At 44.8% G+C, this 19460-nt stretch overlaps 1 protein-coding gene across 1 annotated transcript in view; it reads left to right on the top strand.

Annotated features, from left to right (window-relative positions):
- The window catches only part of LOC134585308 (glucokinase regulatory protein-like), a 152228-nt gene that overhangs the window by 57586 nt on the left and 75182 nt on the right, over positions 1-19460 (top strand). The gene's annotated exons all lie outside the window — the stretch shown is intronic.

Here is a 19460-nt window from a genome sequence, read left to right as displayed (position 1 = left end):
TCAGTATGTATACTGGCTGATTATTATTGTATATTAGCTGACTGAGGTAATGGGAGTTATAATAATTAATGTAATTCCCCAGGTTTATGCCGGGCTCTTTGTTTGATATTGAAAAGTAGAAATAGCATGTTTTGCTTGATGGGCTTTACTGAAATGGTGTTTGTAATGTGAGGAATGCTCCTAATTATTATTATTATTTTATTATTTATATAGCGCCATCAGATTCCGTAGCGCTGTACAAAGGGATGAAAAGATAATGAAATTCACCAATAAACCCATGTAAATATAGAAAATTATCTGAGAAAATGGGCCGGGAGTTTGAATTTTGTAAACTAGACGCCATTTATAGCGCACACTGCGAGTTCATTATTTCTCTAAATACCTTCCGTAGCTTTAAGAATATTAAATATATAAAATGTCACGGGATCTGTTTATCTTCAGTTTGCTGAATAATTTCTGGTTCAATCAGAACAATCTGAGAATTTCAATTAAAATCTTTATTGAGAACTTACTGCGTCACTTTGTGATCTTTATTCTAATCAATGGAATAAGTAAAAAAAAACTGCAAATCAGTAAAATCCCACTGTTTGCTATTCAGTTAGCGCTAAATCTGTGTCTGCATACAGATAGTTTTCAGAAATTAACGAGACTCGTGAACAATGTTCCCTCTAATTATTATTAGTCCTGCTCTATTTGTGTTTCCTGTTACAGGATGTTCGGCTACCAACGATAGATCGCCCCGACACGGCCGTTAGAATGTTAGCATAGAATATCGTCAGTGTAAGTGCTCTGCGTGAAAAATGCAAAAAACTTCACTTTTACTGGCGATATCATCGTTGTAATACATTTTACTATTTTGAAACAATAATATTTGTGTTCAGCGAAGTCTCCCGAGTAAAACAGTACCCCCCATGTACAGGTTTTATGGTGTCTTGGGCAATTGCTGCCTCTCGAGTTTATCTCCACTAAGTTAATCTAACCAGGAAATACCAGGACCGGGTGTCTGACAGCCAGCGGGGGGAATCAAGGTTTAATAAAAATGCTAATTTTTATTGAAATCTGCGCTTTTTTCAGTTTTACAAAAAAAGAAAACACCACACATAAAGCACCTCGAAGCCAACTTTTTTACGTTGTTTGAAGAGTTCCTTTAACATCACACTTTCCATTATCCCAATGATCGTTACAGTAAAATAGATCAATCGGATTCCTCTCACTAGAAATGCAGTGATCCACCTGCACAGCTACCTGTACAATGGAGTATTACTTACTGCAGCGCTGTTCTGGTAAAAATATTACATAAATATATATGTAGAGTTAATATATGTATATATATATAATTTTTTTACATATTTTTATTTCTATATAGGTATCTATATAGTGATATATACGTATATATTTATGTATATAGATATATATATATTATTTCGTTCTACGTGTATTTTGATATAAATATATATATATTAATATCACAATACAGTTAGAACGAAATAACACACATCTATATATTTTTTTATTATTTATTTTTATTTATTTTTTGTTTTTAAACATTCTTTATTTTTCATTTTTCAGAAGTATTTTGCAACAGTGTTATACACATTTATCCAATGATACGACCTGTTTGACATCAGTATGTGACTAGACATTTTGTATAGCTGGTTTCCATCTTTACTGTTGCATTGGTAGTATATTGATAGGTTGCACAATGGTGAAACCATAATAAACAATGAAACTTATATAGAAACTTAAATATACAGTCAAGTATAAACAAAGTTAACCTTTGGTCTCAGTGGTTGGGTGTTGTGCTCACGGGAAGCTTTAGTGTTTCTGTTCTGGGGTTTTAAGTGTCTGCTAGGGTCTGCTGTGGGTTGGCCCTATTAGGTTGCGGGTGTGGGCCCCTGTAGGGTCTTCCCTGCTTGCTTTGTTATTGGGTTCCCCCCCCTGGTCTCCATGCTGTGCTATGCTTCAGTAGGCCGTTTATAGGGGCCGCTGCATAGCGAGGTCCGGTTATGTTAGGGCCAGCTCGCTCAGCCACGGGTCCCATATTTTGTTTAAGTGGTGTGACGTTTCATGAACCAGGGCTGAGAGTCTGTCCATTTCAATGACTTCCCTGGTTTTACGGATGATTGTGGATAATGTGGGGACCTCCGGGGTACCCCAGAGTTCTGCTATTGCCCTTCTTGTTGCCAGGGCTGTTCTGTTTGCTAGTTTGTTTTGGGCTCTGGTCAAAGGTTCCCAGGGTTTGGATTGGAGCCATATCCATGGGTCTAAAGGGATATCTATGTGGAGTAAGTTGGAGACCAGGCGGGCCACCTCTGCCCATAGCGGTGCTAGTTTTGGGCATTGCCACCATTGGTGTATGTATGTTCCCCTTTGCCCACACTGTTTCCAGCAGAGGTCCGTGTCGGTCTTACCCATGCGGTATATAGGAATTTGTCAATGTGCGCTTGTAAGTATTTGAAGTCCGAGTTGGGTATTGGGATTGGGAGGGTTTGAAAAAGATAGAGCAGTCTTGGTAGAATATTCATCTTTACCGAGGCTAGACGTCCCAGCCACGACAAAGACAAGTCCCTCCATCTCTGCAGGTCTTCCGTGATTTTTTGTATCATCGGTGTGTAGTTTAATGCGTATGTGCAGTGTAGTTCCGCTGGTAGCACGATCCCTAGGTACGAGATGTGTGAGGCGTTGTATTTGAAAGCATATGTGTTCCGTAGTGTTTGTCTATGGTTTTCTTCTATTGTCAGCATGAGTGCTTCTGTTTTGTCTAGATTTAATTTGTACCCCGATACCTCTGAGTAGTGGTCTATGAGTTTGAGAAGTGGTGGGAGTGCGTTCTGCGGGTCATTGAGTGACAGCATCAGATCATCGCCGCTTTGTATGTTTGTGTGCAGATTTTGATGCCTGTGATCTGGGGTGTGGTGCGGATGAGATGCAGTAGTGGTTCAAGTGAGAGGGCAAACAGGATGGGGGATAGGGAGCAGCCCTGCCTCGTGCCATTGTAGATAGAGAACGAGGGGGGGTTCGTGTTTGGTATGAGTAGGTTAGCACTAGGATTGGAGTAAATCGTTTGCAGGGCGTCTTGGAATGGTTTGGGGAATCTGAGTTTCTCCAGAGTTGCAAAGAGAAATGGCCAGAGTAACCTGTCAAATGCCTTCTCGGCGTCTAGGGATAGGAGTAGTGTCGGGATGGAGCGTTGTTTGGCCACCCATATCAGGTCTAGCATCCTCCTGGTATTGTCACTAGCTTGGCGAGTGGGGATGGAGCCCACCTGGTCCGGGTGGATTATTGATGTGATGTATGGCAGTAGCCTGTTGGAGAGTATTTTCGTGAATATTTTGATATCTAAGTTTATTAGGGATATTGGCCGATAGTGGCCTGGGTCTGAGAGGGGTTTGTTGGGTTTGGGTAGGAGGCAAATGTTGGCTTGCAGCATTTCTTTGGGAAGCAGGTTTCCCTGTAGCAGGGAGTTGTATAGTTGTACTAGGTGGGGCAGGAGAGTATCTTGGAATGTTTTGTAATATATGCCCGAATATCCGTCCGGTCCTGGGCTTTTGTTGGGTTTGGTGGCCCCTATCGCAGTTGCTACTTCTTGCTCTGTGATCTCCATGGAGAGTTGGGTGATCGCGCTATCTGATAGTGTGGGCAGGTGGGTTCGGTCTAGGAAGGTTTGGATGCGGTCCTGTAGGGTGGCAGTTCGTTATCTATTTTGGGGGGAATGGTCATAAAGGTCTGCAAAGTAGTGTTGGAATGCCTCCGCAATTTTGGTGGGTATCTCTGTGTCGTGGCCCGATGGTGTGCGTATGCGTGTTATCTGCTTGGCCTGGATGCGCCTGCACAGCCTGCAGGCCAGGAGTGTGTCAGCCTTATTGGACTTTTCGTAGAACTTTTGTTTTGTCCATTGGAGGGCTCTGGTGGCATCCACTGCCATTGCATTTTTGAGGACCTGTTGTTGGTGTTGGAGTTGTGTAGTGAGGTCCAGGGTGGGGGTGACTTTATGTAGGGATTCAAGGTCCCCAATGGTCGCTAGGGTTTTTTCTATGTGGGCGAGGTGTCTTTTCTTGTGTGCTGTGGCTAGGCTGATGAGGGTGCCCCAAGTATTGCTTTAGATTGTACTATATCCTTATTTGTGGCGAAGTAGTTTTTAAGTTCTGTTGTGATTTGTTGTACGATTTGTGGGTCGTGGAGTAGTATCGGTTAAGTCTCCAGGACCAGGGTCTGGAGATCCGTGGTGGCTGGAGCGTGATTGCTATCTTAGCGTGGTCGGACCACGTTATGTTGCCTAGGGAGGTCGTTGTTATGAGCGGAAGTAGTGACGGGGAAATCAAGAAGTAGTCTATGCGTGAGTAGGTTTGATGTGGGTGGGAAGTGTAGTCTTGTGTGGTGGGGTGTTTCAGTCTCCATACGTCTATGGACGCAGGAGTCTGTGGTGGCCGTTTGAGTCTGTCTATCTGTGGCTCGATCGTGGCGTTGAAATCCCTGCCTATAATCTGATGGTAGTTTGGGTGTAGGCTGAGATGTGCCTGTAGAGTGGGACAGAATCCCGGGTCCGGGGTTTTGGGGCCATAGACAGAGGTGATCGCATATTTGGTTGGGCCTATTGTGCCCACCACCGTGAGGAAGCGGCCGTTGGGGTCCCTGTGTGTGGTGGCGATCTGGAGGGGGCAGGTTTTCCTTAGGAGAATCACCACTCCGTTGTGTTTGCCCTAGTTGGAGTTGGCTAGGTAGCAGGCCAGGAAGTGGCGGCTCAGGAGAGGGAAAGGGCGTGTGTCTGCGTAGTGCGTCTCCTGTAATAGGAGTATATCCGCTTTGCTGCGGTTTGCCCATCTCATGAGTTGGTGGCATTTGGTGGGATTATTTAGCCCTTTGCAGTTGATTGAGATGCACGTCAGGCTAGCTGTCATAGTTGTGTGGTGGAGAGTGCTTTGCTAATACCTCCCCCCGGTGGTAGGCGGTATCCCGTGTGTCTAAATATTGTTTCCGTCATGTTACTTCTTGGTGAGACCAATTCAAACCATTGAACTAAATTTAACATATAAGAACATATAAAACAGGAATAATAGATGCCTGGTCTTAGGTTTTGTGCCAGGCCTAATGGAGTGGGGTGTGTGGAGTTGTCCCGACCTGGGTGGGTCTCGTGACCCTCGTACTGTGCTGAGTGGTGCATTGCACAGTGCGGGCTCGGGGTGCATCCCGCTCCGGGTATATGTGGGTTGTGATTGGTGCACCGGGGTGGGTTCGCTCTAGGCCCTCTCTATCGGGTCCAGTGGGTGTGTGCTGGTGTTCAAGCGTGGCTGCTTTGGGTTTGGCGTTTCATGGGGGAACCGTTGGGGGGTCCCTTTCTCATTTTGTGCATATCTGCAGTAGAGCATACCTCCCTATTGTCTCCCCCCTGCCCTTCCCACCCTGTGTGTCCCCTCCCTCCTTTTCCCCCTTCCCCGCTGTAGGCCCTTTTCAGCGCCCTGTATTAGTGTCCCAGTGTCTGTTTTGTGTCCCATTAAACCTTAATAAACCATGGCTTAAGTAGCGCCAAAATCGTAGCATAAAAGGATATAGTGGTGTGCGTTCCAGCACTCGAAGGTGATCAAAATTTTCAGTCCCTTCAAGTCTCTGGGGATAGTCTCTGCCTGTGAGTGGTTGAGTCCATAATGTACTAGTCCCATGCTGTTCAGGTGTCCCGGTCGCAAGTCTTGCTGCTGGCGCTTGGGTGGTCGGTTCCGGGGTGTCCGTAGTTTTTCCCAGAGTGGCAACCTTTGTGGTCTGGCGTTGTCCGCTGGATTTCTGGAGTGCGCTTGTGCTTCGGGTAGGCTGATGCCCAGTGCGGTAGCGAAGGGCGACATTTTTGAGGTGTCTTGAAGGACGTGGGTACTGTCATGTTTGCGGACTAGTAGCTTGAATGGGTGTCCCCACCGGTATGGTATGTTTGCTTGTGCCAGTGCGCTGGTGAGGGGTTTGAGCTCCCTGCGTTTCGTTAATGTGATGGGTGAGATGTCTTGGTAAAACTGGTGATGGCGTCAAATGTTGGCGGGGTTTTGCGTGGGGCCGCCATGATGGCTTCTTTAATGGTAAAGTAGTGAAGGCGTACTATTACATCTCGGGGCGCCATTTGGTTTTGACTAGGGGGTTTTAGGGCTCTGTGCGCTCGGTCCATGGCTAGGTCTTGTGGCGTTGCCTCTGGGAGGATTGTGAGGAACAATTCTCGCAGCGTGGAGAGCAGCATGTCAGGTGTGACTGTTTCAGGGAGGCCCCTGATTCTTATGTTGTTGCGCCTAGAGCGATTATTCCGCAATGAGACATAAAATCTTATTTATACATGGTCTGATAGTAGCTCTTATTTTACCTTACTGGAGATATATATTTGCTCTTTTGATGCACATGATTCATTGTAATAAATAATATGATCTAATTCATAAAGAAAATAATAGGTGACCTAATGTTCCCAGCCTCCACCGCCACCGCCACCAGATCTCTAAAAAAAAACAAAAAACTGTTCCTTTCTCCAGTCCCCACACATTGGAGGCAGGATGGGTGATCTACATATATAAGAAGGGGTGGGGGGGGGGGGTGCTATAGTCCCATGCCCCCAGCCATAGCTGGCAGGTGGCGGGCTTTATTATTAATAAAGGGATTGACCTAGTGTCCCCCTCAGGTCCCATGTAAGTCAATCATTCAGAGTGCTTTGACAGGCAAGTCTCATTTCGACTTGCAAGGAAATAGGTCCTCACCCTTTGAATATAGTTATTAGAGCACCAGCCACTGCCAATGGGTGAAGGGTGGGGTCAATAGGTTCTTCCCATATTACTAATAAAGCACCTACCTGCCAAATTCCAACCATATCTGGCTTTAACCCCTTAAGGACACATGATGGAAATATTCCGTCATGATTCCCTTTTATTCCAGATGTTGTGTCCTTAAGGGGTTAATAAATCTAAAAATTGCCATTTTGGTCACTATCAATAATTTTCCATCCAAACAAAATCCAGTGTTTAGTGAATATCCCTGTTAAATAGGTTTCCTGTCCCCTTTGTCTCTAGGCCATGGTTCTGTTATGGGATCCAAGACTTAGAGAAGGCTTTTGGTTCATGTCCTACTTGTCTCTAGGCCATGGTGCTGTTATGGGATCCAGAACTTAGAGAAGGCTTATGGTTCATGTCCTACTTGTCTCTAGGCCATGCTGCTGTGATGGGATCTAAGACTTAGAGAAGGCTCTTGGTTCCTGTCTCCTTTGTCTCTAGGCTATGATGCTGTTATGAGATCCAAGACTTAGAGAAGGCTCTTGGTTCGTGTCCCACCTGTCTCTATGCCATGGTGCTGTGATGGGATCCAAGCCTTAGAGAAGGATCTTGGTTCATGTCCCACTTGTCTCTAGGCCATGGTGCTGTGATGGGACCCAGGACTCAGAGAAGGCACCTGGTTTATGTCACCAATTCTTATTTTTTGATTCCCTGTCTGCTACTTTGATTCTGCCAAGTTCAGCACTAAATGTGTGCTTTTAAACCAATAAACAAAAAACATTTCCATTAGCAATGAATCGGGTTACAAATAATAAACTGAATCTATAACAAGGGCACGTATTTTGAAAAGTTAAATTGTATTTACTTTCTGGCAAACACAGTGACATTAAGGCAGGAAGGAGTGCTGAGAGCTTTGCCCATGAAGTCTAAAGACTGGTTACTGGCATCTAATGATGGCTAGTCATGTCAGTTTTCAGTCTCATCATGTACCATGTAAAGGAGTGACAAATTTCTAAACCATGTCATACATTGAATTGGGGACAGTAACTTTAATATGGTCACTTTAAACACGGATGGTCCAGCCAGCACACAGAACCTAATTCGGGGAATAAAATGGAATAAAACCAAAGCTCTGTTATCTGTCTATTCTGGGAATAACAGGGAGATAAGATCACTGGGATAATTATAGAGAGAACAGTGTGTTTCTAGGAAAGCTCTGTATGTGGGTTTCTAATTCTTGTTAGTGTTTTTTTAAATCACATTTTTAGATCAAATTAATCTAGTAATTGTTCCTGGGAGAGACATTTGCTCGTATCCATAGAAGAGATATATTCAATGTTGCACATGCATGTTCTGTATCTGTTTTGTATCAGATCAGCGGTGGGATTTGGGCAATGAGCATATTTGGCTGACCATTCTATACGGCATACATACACTGTGACTGCGTGAAAGAAGTCAGCGGTGGGATTTGTGCAATGAGCATATTTGGCTGACCATTCTATACCGCATACATACACTGTGACTGCATGAAAGGTGTCAGCGGTGGGATTTGTGCAATGAGCATATTTGGCTGCCCATTCTATACAGCATACATACACTGTGACTGCATGGAAGGAGTCAGCGGTGGGATTTGTGCAATGAGCATATTTGGCTGCCCATTCTATACCGCATACATACACTGTGACTGCATGAAAGGAGTCAGCGGTGGGATTTGTGCAATGAGCATATTGGGCTGACCATTCTATACCGCATACATACACTGTGACTGCGTGAAAGGAGTCAGCGGTGGGATTTTTGCAATGAGCATATTTGGCTGACCATTCTATACGGCATACATACTCTGTGACTGCGTGAAAGAAGTCAGCGGTGGGATTTGTGCAATGAGCATATTTGGCTGCCCATTCTATACGGCATACATACACTGTGACTGCATGGAAGGAGTCAGCGGTGGGATTTGTGCAATGAGCATATTTGGCTGACCATTCTATACCGCATACATACACTGTGACTGCATGAAAGGAGTCAGCGGTGGGATTTGTGCAATGAGCATATTTGGCTGCCCATTCTATACCGCATACATACACTGTGACTGCATGAAAGGAGTCAGCGGTGGGATTTGTGCAATGAGCATATTTGGCTGCCCATTCTATACCGCATACATACACTGTGACTGCATGAAAGGAGTCAGCGGTGGGATTTGTGCAATGAGCATATTTGGCTGACTATTCTGTAAGTACAGGGCAAAGGCAGGGGTATACTGCAGAAAGATGCAAACATTATATATTAGAACATGTAAAAATAAACAGCATGCATCCAGGCATAAAGCTATGAGATGCATTAAAGTTGTGTTGTGTCTGGAGTGTCCCTCTAAGTATATTTTGAAAGTTTAAAGACACACTATGGTCAACAGAACAAGTTTAGCTTAATGAAGCAGTTTTGGTGTATGTAACGGATCGACGGGCACCCCGACTGGGTACCTCCATTGAAGGATGCTCCTAGCGCTTCCTGAGGACTCCAAGCACTGCAGCAGACACCATAACCACCGAACCGGAGCAGCATACAAATGCTCTCAAGCATATGAATGCTGTAAACAGCTGAACAGGCAAAGCATACAATCAGCTTACACTCCTGCCAACCAGCATGCAATCCAATTCCCCCAATAACGAGATGACACTTAATTTTGAGGTCAAGCAGAACTGACTGTACTGGCACATACAGCCTCTTTTATTCACAATTAGTGTTGTCGCGAACCCGAAATTTTCGGTTCGTGAACGGCGAACGCGAACTTCCGCAAATGTTCGCGAACCGCGAACCGCGCGAACCGCCATTGACTTCAATGGGCAGGCGAATTTTAAAAACAACAGGGACTCTTTCTGGCCACAATAGTGATGGAAAAGTTGTTTCAAGGGGACTAACACCTGGACTGTGGCATGCCAGAGGGGGATCCATGGCAAAACTCCCATGGAAAATTGCACAGTTGATGCAGAGTCTGCTTTTAATCCATAAAGGGCAGAAATCACCTAACATTGACACCTGTCCTCAAAGCCCAGCCCTGATACACACTGACACAGAGCAGAATAGAGACTGTTCCCCCTACATAGGGTCACTGGCAGATATGGATTGACACCTGTCCTCAAAACCCCTGATACACACTGACACAGAGCAGAATAGGGACTGTTCCCCCTACATAGGGTCACTTGGCAGATATGGATTGACACCTATCCTAATGATCCCTGATACACACTGACACAGAGCAGAATAGAGACTGTTCCCCCTACATAGGGTCACTTGGCAGATATGGATTGACACCTGTCCTCAAAACCCCTGATACACACTGACACAGAGCAGAATAGGGACTGTTACCCCTACATAGGGTCACTTGGCAGATATGGATTGACACCTATCCTAATGATCCCGGATACACACTGACACAGAGCAGAATAGAGACTGTTCCCCCTACATAGGGTCACTTGGCAGATATGGATTGACACCTGTCCTCAAAACCCCTGATACACACTGACACATAGCAGAATAGGGACTGTTCCTCCTACATAGGGTCACTTGGCAGATATGGATTGACACCTGTCCTCAAAACCCCTGATACACACTGACACAGAGCAGAATAGAGACTGTTCCCTGTCCACAGAGACCATGATACACACTGACACAGAGCAGAATAGGGACTGTTACCCCTACATAGGGTCACTTGGCAGATATGGATTGACAAATCCCTGACAAACAGCTACCACATGCAAGGAAGGCAGCAGGGGCGCAAATGACCCACTCCCAACGCGGGAAGGTAGTGACGACAAATAACAATACAGGACTCTTTAGAGGCCCTGTAATTGTAATCAGTCCACTTGAAATCCTTTAACTTTGATCAATTGGAGGGAAGTCTGGTGCAGAGCCACTGACCCATGCGCAGGGCCAGCCTTAGGCCTTTGGGTGCCCTGTGCAAGAAATCTTCACCCTGTCACACCCATGTGCAAGAAATCTTCACCCTGTCACACACACACACACACACACACACAGGCAGACAGCCATACACACGCACACACACAACTGCGACTGACTAGGTTTGTCACCTCCTCAAAAGGACGCATGAGCCTACAGGCATTAGCATGAGCGTCCAGTAACGTGGCAAAAAAATCCCAGCTCCCCAGAGGCTGTCCTAGCACCCCGGTCATACAAATATTCATTAACAGCTTTTTCTTGTTGGAGCAGGCGGTCGAACATTAGGAGTGTTGAATTCCAACGTGTAGGGCTGTCGCAAATCAAGCGCCTCACTGGCATGTTGTTTCGCCGCTGGATATCGGCAAAGTGAGCCATGGCCGTGTAGGAACGCCTGAAATGGCCACACACCTTCCTGGCCTGCTTCAGGACGTCCTGTAAGCCTGTGTACTTATGCACAAAGTACTTGTACTATGCGTGCAAGCTACTGTGAGACCAGATATGATTGGCAATGTGAACTGTAACAGTTCTGCAGAGCACACACTGTAGGCCTGAGACACCCGCTTGAAGACAAGTAACTGCTATTCAATCTATAACAGTGAAAACAAATTTTGGTTTTAAAAGCACGCTATAGAGACACCAGATATGATTGGCAATGTGAACTGTAACAGTTCTGCAGAGCACACACTGTAGGCCTGAGACACCCGCTTGAAGACAAGTTACTGCTATTCAATCTATAACAGTGAAAAACAAATTTTGGTTTTAAAAGCACGCTATAGAGACACCAAATATGTTTGGCAACTGTCAAAGCACGCTGGAACAGGTCTGCAGAGCACACGCTGAAGTAGGCCTGACACCCAGACGCTTGCAGACAACTAACTGCTCTTCTATTACAGTGAAAAAAAAATATTTATTTTAAATGTAAAGCTTAACCAATTGTTAAAACAGATATGAGTGGTGGCACTGGGCAAGTAGGCACAGTATCCAATGTGAACCTCACACAGAAGCTGGCAGGCAGGCAACTGCTCTTCTATTACAGTGGAAACAAAATTTTGGTTGTAAAAGCACGCTAGAGAGACACCAGATATAAGTGGCAACTGTCAAAGCACGCTGGCACAGGTCTGCAGAGCACACGCTGAAGTAGGCCTGATACCCAGACGCTTGCAGACAACTAACTGCTCTTCTATTACAGTGAAAAAAAAATATTTATTTTAAATGTAAAGCTTAACCAATTGTTAAAACAGATATGAGTGGTGGCACTGGGCAAGTAGGCACAGTATCCAATGTGAACCTCACACAGAAGCTGGCAGGCAGGCAACTGCTCTTCTATTACAGTGGAAACAAAATTTTGGTTGTAAAAGCACGCTAGAGAGACACCAGATATGAGTGGCAACTGTCAAAGCACGCTGGCACAGGTCTGCAGAGCACACGCTGAAGTAGGCCTGATACCCAGACGCTTGCAGACAACTAACTGCTCTTCTATTACAGTGAAAAAAAAATATTTATTTTAAATGTAAAGCTTAACCAATTGTTAAAACAGATATGAGTGGTGGCACTGGGCAAGTAGGCACAGTATCCAATGTGAACCTCACACAGAAGCTGGCAGGCAGGAAACTGCTCTTCTATTACAGTGGAAACAACATTTTGGTTGTAAAAGCACGCTAGAGAGACACCAGATATGAGTGGCAACTGTCAAAGCACGCTGGCACAGGTCTGCAGAGCACACGCTGAAGTAGGCCTGATACCCAGACGCTTGCAGACAACTAACTGCTCTTCTATTACAGTGAAAAAAAAATATTTATTTTAAATGTAAAGCTTAACCAATTGTTAAAACAGATATGAGTGGTGGCACTGGGCAAGTAGGCACAGTATCCAATGTGAACCTCACACAGAAGCTGGCAGGCAGGCAACTGCTCTTCTATTACAGTGGAAACAAAATTTTTGTTGTAAAAGCACGCTAGAGAGACACCAGATATGAGTGGCAACTGTCAAAGCACGCTGGCACAGGTCTGCAGAGCACACGCTGAAGTAGGCCTGATACCCAGACGCTTGCAGACAACTAACTGCTCTTCTATTACAGTGAAAAAAATATATTTATTTTAAATGTAAAGCTTAACCAATTGTTAAAACAGATATGAGTGGTGGCACTGGGCAAGTAGGCACAGTATCCAATGTGAACCTCACACAGAAGCTGGCAGGCAGGCAACTGCTCTTCTATTACAGTGGAAACAAAATTTGTGTTGTAAAAGCACGCTAGAGAGACACCAGATATGAGTGGCAACTGTCAAAGCACGCTGGCACAGGTCTGCAGAGCACACGCTGAAGTAGGCCTGATACCCAGACGCTTGCAGACAACTAACTGCTCTTCTATTACAGTGAAAAAAAAATATTTATTTTAAATGTAAAGCTTAACCAATTGTTAAAACAGATATGAGTGGTGGCACTGGGCAAGTGGGCACAGTATCCAATGTGAACCTCACACAGAAGCTGGCAGGCAGGCATCTGCTCTTCTATTACAGTGGAAACAAAATTTTGGTTGTAAAAGCACGCTAGAGAGACACCAGATATGAGTGGCAACTGTCAAAGCACGCTGGCACAGGTCTGCAGAGCACACGCTGAAGTAGGCCTGATACCCAGACGCTTGCAGACAACTAACTGCTCTTCTATTACAGTGAAAAAAAAAAAATTATTTTAAATGTAAAGCTTAACCAATTGTTTAAACAGATATGAGTGGTGGCACTGGGCAAGTAGGCACAGTATCCAATGTGAACCTCACACAGAAGCTGGCAGGCAGGCAACTGCTCTTCTATTACAGTGGAAACTAAATTTTGGTTGTAAAAGCACGCTAGAGAGACACCAGATATGAGTGGCAACTGTCAAAGTACGCTGGCACAGGTCTGCAGAGCACACGCTGAAGTAGGCCTGATACCCAGACGCTTGCAGACAACTAACTGCTCTTCTATTACAGTGAAAAAAAAATATTTATTTTAAATGTAAAGCTTAACCAATTGTTAAAACAGATATGAGTGGTGGCACTGGGCAAGTAGGCACAGTATCCAATGTGAACCTCACACAGAAGCTGGCAGGCAGGCAACTGCTCTTCTATTACAGTGGAAACAAAATTTTGGTTGTAAAAGCACGCTAGAGAGACACCAGATATGAGTGGCAACTGTCAAAGCACGCTGGCACAGGTCTGCAGAGCACACGCTGAAGTAGGCCTGATACCCAGACGCTTGCAGACAACTAACTGCTCTTCTATTACAGTGAAAAAAAAATATTTATTTTAAATGTAAAGCTTAACCAATTGTTAAAACAGATATGAGTGGTGGCACTGGGCAAGTAGGCACAGTATCCAATGTGAACCTCACACAGAAGCTGGCAGGCAGGCAACTGCTCTTCTATTACAGTGGAAACAACATTTTGGTTGTAAAAGCACGCTAGAGAGACACCAGATATGAGTGGCAACTGTCAAAGCACGCTGGCACAGGTCTGCAGAGCACACGCTGAAGTAGGCCTGATACCCAGACGCTTGCAGACAACTAACTGCTCTTCTATTACAGTGAAAAAAAAATATTTATTTTAAATGTAAAGCTTAACCAATTGTTAAAACAGATATGAGTGGTGGCACTGGGCAAGTAGGCACAGTATCCAATGTGAACCTCACACAGAAGCTGGCAGGCAGGCAACTGCTCTTCTATTACAGTGGAAACAAAATGTTGGTTGTAAAAGCACGCTAGGGAGACACCAGATATGAGTGGCAACTGTCAAAGAACGCTGGCACAGGTCTGCAGAGCACACGCTGAAGTAGGCCTGATACCCAGACGCTTGCAGACAACTAACTGCTCTTCTATTACAGTGAAAAAAAAATATTTATTTTAAATGTAAAGCTTAACCAATTGTTAAAACAGATATGAGTGGTGGCACTGGGCAAGTAGGCACAGTATCCAATGTGAACCTCACACAGAAGCTGGCAGGCAGGCAACTGCTCTTCTATTACAGTGGAAACAAAATTTTGGTTGTAAAAGCACGCTAGAGAGACACCAGATATGAGTGGCAACTGTCAAAGCACGCTGGCACAGGTCTGCAGAGCACACGCTGAAGTAGGCCTGATACCCAGACGCTTGCAGACAACTAACTGCTCTTCTATTACAGTGAAAAAAAAATATTTATTTTAAATGTAAAGCTTAACCAATTGTTAAAACAGATATGAGTGGTGGCACTGGGCAAGTAGGCACAGTATCCAATGTGAACCTCACACAGAAGCTGGCAGGCAGGAAACTGCTCTTCTATTACAGTGGAAACAACATTTTGGTTGTAAAAGCACGCTAGAGAGACACCAGATATGAGTGGCAACTGTCAAAGCACGCTGGCACAGGTCTGCAGAGCACACGCTGAAGTAGGCCTGATACCCAGACGCTTGCAGACAACTAACTGCTCTTCTATTACAGTGAAAAAAAAATATTTATTTTAAATGTAAAGCTTAACCAATTGTTAAAACAGATATGAGTGGTGGCACTGGGCAAGTAGGCACAGTATCCAATGTGAACCTCACACAGAAGCTGGCAGGCAGGCAACTGCTCTTCTATTACAGTGGAAACAAAATTTTTGTTGTAAAAGCACGCTAGGGAGACACCAGATATGAGTGGCAACTGTCAAAGAACGCTGGCACAGGTCTGCAGAGCACACGCTGAAGTAGGCCTGATACCCAGACGCTTGCAGACAACTAACTGCTCTTCTATTACAGTGAAAAAAAAATATTTATTTTAAATGTAAAGCTTAACCAATTGTTAAAACAGATTTGAGTGGTGGCACTGGGCAAGTAGGCACAGTATCCAATGTGAACCTCACACAGAAGCTGGCAGGCAGGCAACTGCTCTTCTATTACAGTGGAAACTAAATTTTGGTTGTAAAAGCACGCTATAGAGACACCAGATATGAGTGGCAACTGTCAAAGTACGCTGGCAGGGTTGTGCAGGGCACACGCTGAAGGAAGGCCTGACAGAGCCGCTTGAAGGACACTGACTGTCTGCTATTAGCTTACACTGGAAACCTTTTTTCTTTGTAAAAGCACGCTAAAGAGACACCAGATATGATTGGCAACTGTCAAAGCACGCTGGCACAGGTCTGCAGAGCACACGCTGAAGTAGGCCTGATACCCAGACGCTTGCAGACAACTAACTGCTCTTCTATTACAGTGAAAAAAAATATTTATTTTAAATGTAAAGCTTAACCAATTGTTAAAACAGATATGAGTGGTGGCACTGGGCAAGTGGGCACAGTATCCAATGTGAACCTCACACAGAAGCTGGCAGGCAGGCATCTGCTCTTCTATTACAGTGGAAAGCAATTTTGGTTGTAAAAGCACGCTAGAGAGACACCAGATATGAGTGGCAACTGTCAAAGCACGCTGGCACAGGTCTGCAGAGCACACGCTGAAGTAGGCCTGATACCCAGACGCCTGCAGACAACTAACTGCTCTTCTATTACAGTGAAAAAAAAAAATTATTTTAAATGTAAAGCTTAACCAATTGTTAAAACAGATATGAGTGGTGGCACTGGGCAAGTAGGCACAGTATCCAATGTGAACCTCACACAGAAGCTGGCAGGCAGGCAACTGCTCTTCTATTACAGTGGAAACAAAATTTTGGTTGTAAAAGCACGCTATAGAGACACCAGATATGAGTGGCAACTGTCAAAGTACGCTGGCAGGGTTGTGCAGGGCACACGCTGAAGGAAGGCCTGACAGAGCCGCTTGAAGGACACTGACTGTCTGCTATTAGCTTACACTGGAAACCTTTTTTCTTTGTAAAAGCACGCTAAAGTGACACCAGATATGATTGGCAACTGTCAAAGCACGCTGGCACAGGTCTGCAGAGCACACGCTGAAGTAGGCCTGATACCCAGACGCTTGCAGACAACTAACTGCTCTTCTATTACAGTGAAAAAAAAATATTTATTTTAAATGTAAAGCTTAACCAATTGTTAAAACAGATATGAGTGGTGGCACTGGGCAAGTAGGCACAGTATCCAATGTGAACCTCACACAGAAGCTGGCAGGCAGGCAACTGCTCTTCTATTACAGTGGAAACAAAATTTTGGTTGTAAAAGCACGCTAGAGAGACACCAGATATGAGTGGCAACTGTCAAAGCACGCTGGCACAGGTCTGCAGAGCCCACGCTGAAGTAGGCCTGATACCCAGACGCTTGCAGACAACTAACTGCTCTTCTATTACAGTGAAAAAAAAAAATTATTTTAAATGTAAAGCTTAACCAATTGTTAAAACAGATATGAGTGGTGGCACTGGGCAAGTAGGCACAGTATCCAATGTGAACCTCACACAGAAGCTGGCAGGCAGGCAACTGCTCTTCTATTACAGTGGAAACAAAATTTTGGTTGTAAAAGCACGCTATAGAGACACCAGATATGAGTGGCAACTGTCAAAGTACGCTGGCAGGGTTGTGCAGGGCACACGCTGAAGGAAGGCCTGACAGAGCCGCTTGAAGGACACTGACTGTCTGCTATTAGTTTACACTGGAAACCTATTTTCTTTGTAAAAGCACGCTAAAGAGACACCAGATATGATTTGCAATTGTCAAAGCACGCTGGCACAGGTCTGCAGAGCACACGCTGAAGTAGGCCTGATACCCAGACGCTTGCAGACAACTAACTGCTCTTCTATTACAGTGAAAAAAAATATTTATTTTAAATGTAAAGCTTAACCAATTGTTAAAACAGATATGAGTGGTGGCACTGGGCAAGTGGGCACAGTATCCAATGTGAACCTCACACAGAAGCTGGCAGGCAGGCATCTGCTCTTCTATTACAGTGGAAACAAAATTTTGGTTGTAAAAGCACGCTAGAGAGACACCAGATATGAGTGGCAACTGTCAAAGCACGCTGGCACAGGTCTGCAGAGCACACGCTGAAGTAGGCCTGATACCCAGACGCTTGCAGACAACTAACTGCTCTTCTATTACAGTGAAAAAAAAAAAAATATTTTAAATGTAAAGCTTAACCAATTGTTAAAACAGATATGAGTGGTGGCACTGGGCAAGTAGGCACAGTATCCAATGTGAACCTCACACAGAAGCTGGCAGGCAGGCAACTGCTCTTCTATTACAGTGGAAACAAAATTTTGGTTGTAAAAGCACGCTAGAGAGACACCAGATATGAGTGGCAACTGTCAAAGTACGCTGGCAGGGTTGTGCAGGGCACACACTGAAGGAAGGCTTGACAGAGCCGCTTTAAGGACACTGACTGTCTGCTATTAGCTTACACTGGAAACCTTTTTTCTTTGTAAAAGCACGCTAAAGAGACACCAGATATGATTGGCAACTGTCAAAGCACGCTGGCACAGGTCTGCAGAGCACACGCTGAAGTAGGCCTGACACCCAGACGCTTGCAGACAACTAACTGCTCTTCTATTACAGTGAAAAAAAAATATTTATTTTAAATGTAAAGCTTAACCAATTGTTAAAACAGATATGAGTGGTGGCACTGGGCAAGTGGGCACAGTATCCAATGTGAACCTCACACAGAAGCTGGCAGGCAGGCAACTGCTCTTCTATTACAGTGGAAACAAAATTTTGGTTGTAAAAGCATGCTAGAGAGACACCAGATATGAGTGGCAACTGTCAAAGCACGCTGGCACAGGTCTGCAGAGCACACGCTGAAGTAGGCCTGATACCCAGACGCTTGCAGACAACTAACTCCTTTTCTATTACAGTGAAAAAAAAATATTTATTTTAAATGTAAAGCTTAACCTATTGTTAAAACAGATATGAGTGGTGGCACTGGGCAAGTAGGCACAGTATCCAATGTGAACCTCACACAGAAGCTGGCAGGCAGGCACCTGCAATTACATTACACAGGAAAAAAAAAAAAAAAAAGCAGCCTGATGTTATAGCCCTAAAAAGGGCTTTTTGGGGTGCTGTCCTTACAGCAGAGATCAGATGAGTCCTTCAGGATTGTAGTGGACATTGAATACCCAAGCCTAGCTATCAATTTCCCTTTCTAATCAGCAGCAGCTTAACTTTCCCTCCTCTCACTAAGCATGCATCTTCCGAATGAATCGAAAATGGATGCTGGGAGGGAGGTTGGAGGGTGTGGAAGGGAGGGAGTGCTGCTGATTGGCTGGAATGTGTCTGCTGACCGAGAGGCACAGGGTCAAAGTTTGCCCAATGATGACGAATAGGGGGCGGATCGAACTGCGCATGTGTCCGCCCGCCGCGGCGAACGCGAACAAGCTAATTTCGCCGGGAACTGTCCGCCGGCGGACAGTTCGGTACATCACTATTCACAATCCACAAACATAGTACTGCCCACAGGGTTTTTAAATACAACCAATCAATCCGTACAATACACACAGACACTCCCACACAAAATCCTGCCCTCTGCCTGTGATATGATTACTGAACACAATGGGTAATATAATTATCACAGGCAGAGAAATACATCCCAGGGCCATAGTCGCAGGGCAAGAGGCTGGCAAGCAGTCCTCTGCAGGCACAAGTGGCGGGGCTGGTTCCGCCACAGTGTATATGTCACTTCTCCTGCAGTCTCACTGCTTAATTATCTGCCATTTATGAGTTATATCACTTTGTTTACTGCAGCTCTAGGCACACCTCTCTGCATGTGACTTACACAGTCTTACTAAACACTTACTGTAAAGAGTCATCTAATGTTTACACTCCTTTATTGCTAATTCTGTTTCATTTAGAATTTCTTATCTCCTGCTCTGTTAATAGCTTGCTAGACCCTGCAAGGACCTCCTGTGTATG

Source organism: Pelobates fuscus, unplaced genomic scaffold (genome assembly GCF_036172605.1).
Source record: "Pelobates fuscus isolate aPelFus1 unplaced genomic scaffold, aPelFus1.pri H_2, whole genome shotgun sequence".
NCBI classification, from domain to species: Eukaryota; Metazoa; Chordata; class Amphibia; order Anura; family Pelobatidae; genus Pelobates; species Pelobates fuscus.
Note: the sequence above shows the minus strand (reverse complement) of the source record. Positions and strands in the feature narration are given on the sequence as shown.